The sequence below is a fragment of the Triturus cristatus genome, chromosome 8 (assembly GCF_964204655.1).
Source record: "Triturus cristatus chromosome 8, aTriCri1.1, whole genome shotgun sequence".
NCBI lineage: Eukaryota > Metazoa > Chordata > Amphibia > Caudata > Salamandridae > Triturus > Triturus cristatus.
Window position 1 is genome coordinate 1,679,359,493 of NC_140591.1, and position 7,463 is coordinate 1,679,366,955.

Consider the following 7,463-nt stretch of genomic DNA (forward strand, 5'->3'; position numbering starts at 1 on the left):
TCCTGGATCTGTCAGCAGCTTTTGACACATCCTGTTGGACCATGTCAGCAACACCGGGATCCAGGGCCTGGCTCTAAAGTGGCTCTCCTCCTTTCTTAGTAACCGATTTCAATCGGTACGCCTCGCTAACTTCTCCTCAAAGAAGATGGAACTTTCTTGTGGAGTCCCCCAGGGCTCCTCCCTTTCCCGGCTTCTTTTTAATCTTTACCTCCTCCCTTTAATTTCCTCTCTTCGGGACAGGAAAGTCGTGACATATAATTATGCGGATGACCTTCAATTGGTCTTCGACATTAAAATTCACCCATCCTCTGTGTTTTATTTTGAAGACGCTATGATTTTCATAAGTGAGTGGATGAATGAAAATCAACTGAAGCTCAACCCTGATAAAACGGAACTGATCCTCACCGGTGGACTTGCTAACCCATGGAACTCCAACTTTTGGCCATCTACCCTAGGCAACCCTCCCATCCCGGCTAGTTCTGCCAAACGTTTGGGTATTATTGTAAGCAACGATCTATCAATGAAAGCTCAGATCAGTTCGGTGGTCTCTGCTGGTTTTTTCAACTACGCAGAATTAAGAAAATTAGCAGATTTTTGTTTCAGGAAGCTCTGACTTTAGTGATCTTGGCTTTGGTCATCTCCCGACTTGACTACTTCAACTCCCTTTATGTAGGCATCTCGGCTGACCTACTTAGATGCCTCCAGCTAGTCCAGAATCAGGCTGCCAGATTGATTTTCCATCAGTCTGGATGGCATCGTATCCGGCCCCTGATGAAAGGCCACCATTGGCTCCCTGTGGCTATGCGCTGACTTTTTAAGATGGATGCACGATCTTTAAAGCTCTTTATGGTAATAGCCCAGCCTTTATTTCATCTAAGATTCTACGTTGCGTCCCCATTCATAACTTACGATCTATCCATTTGACTCTGCTAGTCACCCCCACCTTCAAATGCAAGAAACTTGGAGGTTCTCGATTTGGAGTTTTAGCTCCTCAGTTCTGGAATTCGCTCCCGATGGAGTTGAGGACGGCCACCTCGTATGCTTTGTTCAGAAAACAACTGAAGACATGGCTGTTCTCTCAGGCATACGATAACTAGCTCTCTTTCCTCTATTGCTGCATCATGTCTCCCTCAGCGTCAAGAAGCCGTTGGTGAAAGAGCGCTTGATAAGTCTCTTATAACATAACATACATAACATAACATGACAGGAGAAATGTCGCTAAGCCCCACACTATGAAGCATAGCGGCAAGAAAAGTAGCGATAACCCCTGTTATCGCTACTTTCCTTACGCCTGCTTCAGGACTGACTTAGCGATGATATCCTATGGAAGGTGGATATCATGGCTAAGTTTGTGGGGCCCTATCAACAAGCTAACGCAACATTTCGTGAGATTATCGCTGGGTTTCCAGCGATAATCTCACGTTTGGCAGTTAGCGCTAGGATTTTTATCGCTTTTGGGATAAGCGTTGCTAATAGCACACTATATCAACGATACAAATCCACGTTAGATGGCGATAATTATCCTAGCGCTAAGTGCGCTTAGCGATAATTATTGCCCATTGTTGCTGATATGCCCCTGTGTTTCTGCTTGGAAGCAGAGCTCTGTGCATGATGACATATTCATGTGTCCTTTGTGCACCTTTGCTGGGCGCCGAGGGATCCTTTTGTCTCCCATGTCAGTGATTAACAGATTGATTTTCTTTTCTTTGACACGCCTCCTCTGTTTTCGCTTCTCCGTGCTTATTTGTGTCTTCCTATTCCTTCACCTCCAGTCCCCTCCCTTCCTTCACCTCCAGTCCCCTCCCTTCCTTCACCTCCAGTCCCCTCCCTTCCTCCACATCATAACCGCCTACACGGCCGTCATCATTCTCGACATGTTTGCAGAGTTCTGTACATTACAGATCTGTTAGAAGGATTCTGTCATAACCTCTCTCAAGCTCAGGGTGACTGTTCACATCTCTTGAAGAAGCTGCTCCAGTCACTGGAACATTTGAAAGCAAACATGAACCGACAGCAATGGGGAGTGTATTTTTAAATGAGATGTGTTTTGGGCAAAAGACCACAAGCACAGAATACTTCAAAACAGTGTACATTATGTGTCTGCGGTTAGGTGAGATAGCTCAGAGTATCAACGCACCCGTTGCAAACATCTAAATCCATTCAGAAGGATTTGGGTATAAATCCGTGCGGTTTGACACAGCCTTTGATATTTAAGGCGATGATAAAGCAAGCACTGCAAAGCCAATAGGTCTGGCCTTGGCAAGCTTGTGGTGTTTTTATGTTTTTTAAACTCATGCAAATGGCATTAAAAGATCGAAAGCAATAAAATGTAACAGTGCTAAGGTCTAAAAGTGGTGTGCATATGTCGGCAAAAAATAAGTAAACAAGCATTGGCATAGTCAATAGGTCTCGCCTTTGGGACCTAATAAGTATTTAGTTATGCAGCACATTATCCTTACTGCAACAACATTAACTGTTGCATGGCTAAACACTTATAAGGTCCCAAAGGCGAGACCTATTGGCTATGCCAATGCTTGTTATATTTTATTAACCACAACAGATCCAAGAATAAAGGGATACTGGGATCTGTTTATGGTTTTTAAATCTTTAACGCCCCCTGGTCATTTTCTCACTATGAGCTCCCTGCAATATACGGTCGAGCCCACCCTGACTTATAGGGTTCAGGGTGACCCGATGATGAAGCATGACACCACTAGGGTGTGTGAGGGCAATTAAAACAAAAGGAATTGTTTCCTTTCCCACTCCCTAGGGTGTCTCTTCAAGATAGGACTCTCCTTCAATACCCTATTAGGGTGTACTGTATTAAAACATGTGGATTTCATCCACAAACCCCAGGAGTACTTGTTGTGTTTCAGTATCTCAAAATACGGGAGTGTGTACTCCCTTGTGAATTTTCCTCTTGGCCCTCACGGCAAAAGGGGAAAGAGCTCTATACCTTCTTTGCCATAGTAGTGTAACATCTTCTTGTCCTAACCATTTGGTGCCAAAAGCCTGTGTTCTGAGTCACATGATTGGGTGCAGTTGGCAGTTGTGCTTTGTGTATTCCTTCCAGGCAGTGAGACAAAGGGAGGCTATATATTGGAAGGATTGGCCATCCTGCCATGATGGGAGGGGCAAAGCTACTCTCTTCCCCAGTTATATTTCAAAGAGTCTGTTTCCAGCACCCTCAGTCCCCTAAGAGAGTAGGCAGGAGAAGAAAGGACATTCCAGAAACAGATGTGCATGGAAGTTTAGAATTTTTTCCTACTATAAAGGCTGGCACTGGGTATAAACATTGGGCCCTAAGACCAACTCTTCAGTACACTTCTGTACCTGGGAAGACTTCAGAATAACTATCTTGTACTCGGCGGACTGCTTTGCTGCATGATGTCTGCTTTGTTTCTCAGAGGACTGCCCTACTGCTACCAGAGGACTGCCCTGCTGCTAGAGGCATGCCTTGTTCTCCAGAGGACTGTCCTGCTGCTTGAGGCCTGCCTTGTTCTTCAGAGGACTGCCCTGCTGCTTGAGGCATGCCTTGTTCTTCAGAGGACTGCCCTGCTGCTTGAGGCCTGCCTTGTTCTTCAGAGGATTGCCCTGCTGCTTGAGGCCTGCCTTGTTCTTCAGAGGACTGCACCGCTGCTTGAGGCCTGCCTTGTTCTTCAGAGGACTGCCCTGCTGCTTGAGGCCTGCCTTGTTCTTCAGAGGACTGCCCTGCTGCTTGAGGCATGCCTTGTTCTTCAGAGGACTGCCCTGCTGCTTGAGGCCTGCCTTGTTCTTCAGAGGATTGCCCTGCTGCTTGAGGCCTGCCTTGTTCTTCAGAGGACTGCACCGCTGCTTGAGGCCTGCCTTGTTCTTCAGAGGACTGCCCTGCTGCTTGAGGCCTGCCTTGTTCTTCAGAGGACTGCCCTGCTGCTTGAGGCCTGCCTTGTTCTTCAGAGGACTGCCCTGCTGCTTGAGGCCTGCCTTGTTCTTCAGAGGACTGCCCTGCTGCTTGAGGCCTGCCTTGTTCTTCAGAGGACTGCCCTGCTGCTTGAGGCCTGCCTTGTTCTTCAGAGGACTGCACCGCTGCTTGAGGCCTGCCTTGTTCTTCAGAGGACTGCACCGCTGCTTGAGGCCTGCCTTGTTCTTCAGAGGACTGCCCTGCTGCTTGAGGCCTGCCTTGTTCTTCAGAGGACTGCCCTGCTGCTTGAGGCCTGCCTTGTTCTTCAGAGGACTGCACCGCTGCTTGAGGCCTGCCTTGTTCTTCAGAGGACTGCCCTGCTGCTTGAGGCCTGCCTTGTTCTTCAGAGGACTGCCCTGCTGCTTGAGGCCTGCCTTGGTCTTCAGAGGACTGCCCTGCTGCTTGAGGCCTGCCTTGTTCTTCAGAGGACTGCCCTGCTGCTTGAGGCCTGCCTTGTTCTTCAGAGGACTGCCCTGCTGCTTGAGGCCTGCCTTGTTCTTCAGAGGATTGCCCTGCTGCTTGAGGCATGCCTTGTTCTTCAGAGGACTGCCCTGCTGCTTGAGGCATGCCTTGTTCTTCAGAGGACTGCCCTGCTGCTTGAGGCATGCCTTGTTCTTCAGAGGACTGCCCTGCTGCTTGAGGCCTGCCTTGTTCTTCAGAGGACTGCCCTGCTGCTTGAGGCCTGCCTTGTTCTTCAGAGGATTGCCCTGCTGCTTGAGGCATGCCTTGTTCTTCAGAGGACTGCCCTGCTGCTTGAGGCATGCCTTGTTCTTCAGAGGACTGCCCTGCTGCTTGAGGCATGCCTTGTTCTTCAGAGGACTGCACCGCTGCTTGAGGACTGTCTTGCTGCTTGAAGGAGAGAGGACCATCTCCTTGAAACCAGGACTACCAGAGTGATCCGAGGGTAGGTTGGCTGACCTCCTGTTCTGAGCTATAGGGACACAACAAGCTCTAGAGGCCTCCCTGCAACTACTCAGCTGCACTGCTACAATTAGACCTGCCTTAACCTGCCTGACCCCTGCTAGAGTGAGTTTGTGATGCTCAAGAGGGTCCTCCCCAGGTCCTGGACCCTTGGATGGCATCAATGAAGCTCTTCCCGTGAACAGAAGAAGAAATCCTGAAGTTTTGGGCTCTTTGTCATCGTGAACAGGTCTGTTCTAGGCCTGGGCGAAAATTTCGTTCCGTTCGCGGAAATTGCGATAATTTGACATTTTCGCGTTCCGCGGAGAGCGCGAAAATGTCAAAATTTCCGCTTTCCGCAGCTTGGCGATAATTTGTTTCTTGCTCGCGCTGTAAAATAATACATTCTCGCGCGCGCGCGATCGCCTTACCTGAATCCTGCGTTCGCCGACAAGTTTTCTTGATCCGGTCGCGTTCTCCATGAGATGTTGGATTGTTTGGTGAGCAGTCTAAATATCGAGTTTTAAATTTCGAACTACAAGTATATCGAGTTGTAAATATCGTAGGTAAAGAATATCGAAGTCAAGAATATCGATGGACAGAATATCGACCCCAAGGTAAGTATTATCGAAGTTAATAATATCGAAGTCATTAATATAGATGTAAGTAATATCGTAATCAAAAGTTTCGATGTCAAGAATATCGATATTTTATTAGTGTAATGTATTTTAATATGTATTTTATTTGTATGTTAAAGACTATTGTAATGGATTTTAATAAATTTAAAAATAAATGTTTAGAGATTAATAATTATGTAAAATATAATTTAGCGTTTTAGTATCAGAGCGGGTTGTGGGTTTATAGGGGAATAGGGTGGGAAGTAATTTAATTATAATTAATTAATTAATATGTATTGTTTAATTGGTATTTATGATTAATTAATTGTTAATTAATTACTAATTGTTAATTAAATATATTAATTGATAATTAATTATTAATTGTAAATTAATTTTATTAATTGGTTAATTATATAAGTTATAATTAGTTTAATATTAATATTTCTTTATTGGTATTGTTAAATAATTGATTGTTAATTACTAATTAATTGGTGATTTAATTTTATTAAGTAATTAATTGATGATTAAATTAATTATGTGAATTTGTATGTGTAGTGGGTTGTGGGTTTATAGGGGAATAGGGTGGGATGTAATTAAATTCAAATAATTAATGATAATTTTTATTTATTTGTAATTAATAATAATTAATTGTTAATTAATTATTAATTGGTATTTAATTGTTATTAGTACGTTAAATATAGTAAATATAAATAATTTATTATTCCATGTTATTTGTTGTTATTGCTAATTAATGTATTGTTAATTAATAATTAATTTGTGAATAATTGTAATTTGGTAGTTAATATGTATAAATTTGTAAATAATAAGTATATTAATTATAAAGAATTTATTATTAATTCTAAATAATAGATAAACTGATATTTAAATGTATTGTGTATTTTGTATGTGTAGTGTGTTGTGTGTTAAAGGGGGAATAGTGTGGGATGTAATTTAAAGTTATTTATATAAATATTTATTTTAAATAATTGGTATTTAATAATACATAGTTTGTAAATTAATTATTAATATGCTATTTTTTTATAACTAATTATTTAATTGGTTATTATGTTTATAGAATCCCTATGCTATCCAGTGCTTTCCCAACTGTTTTACTATCTGGAGTTGGAATAGTAATTTTTAACCCTACGCTATCCAGCGCTTTCCCTACTGTTTCACTTACTGGAGTGGGAATAGTAATTTGTACCCCTACGCTATGCAGCGTTTTCACTACTGTTGCACTCTCTGGAGTGGGAATAGTAATTTTTACTCCTACGCTATCCAACGCTTTCCCTTCTGTTGGACTCACTGGAGTGGGAATAGTAATTTTTACTCTTACGCTATCCAACGCTTTCCCTACTATTGCACTCTCTGGAGTTGGAATAGTAATTTTTACCCCTACGCTATCCAACGCTTTCCCTACTGTTGCACTCTTTGGAGGTGGAATAGTAATTTTTACCCCTACGCTATCCAGCGCTTTCCCTACTGTTTCACTTACTGGAGTGGGAATAGTAATTTGTACCCCTACGCTATCCAACGCTTTCCCTACTGTTGCACTCTCTGGAGTTGGAATAGTAATTTTTACCCCTACGCTATCCAGCGCTTTTCCTACTGTTGCACTCTCTGGAGTTGGAATAGTAATTTTTACCCCTACGCTATCCAGCGCTTTCCCTACTGTTTCACTTACTGGAGTGGGAATAGTAATTTTTACCCCTACGCTATCCAGCGCTTTTCCTACTGTTTCACTTACTGGAGTGGGAATAGTAATTTGTACCCCTACTCTATCCAACACTTTCCCTACTGTTGCACTCTCTGGAGTTGGAATAGTAATTTTTACCCCTACGCTATCCAGCGCTTTTCCTACTGTTGCACTCTCTGGAGTTGGAATAGTAATTCTTTTCCCTACGCTATCCAACACTTTCCCTACTGTTGCACTCTCTGGAGTGGGAATAGTAATTTTTACCCTTACGCTATCCAACGCTTTCCCTACTATTGCACTCTCTGGAGTT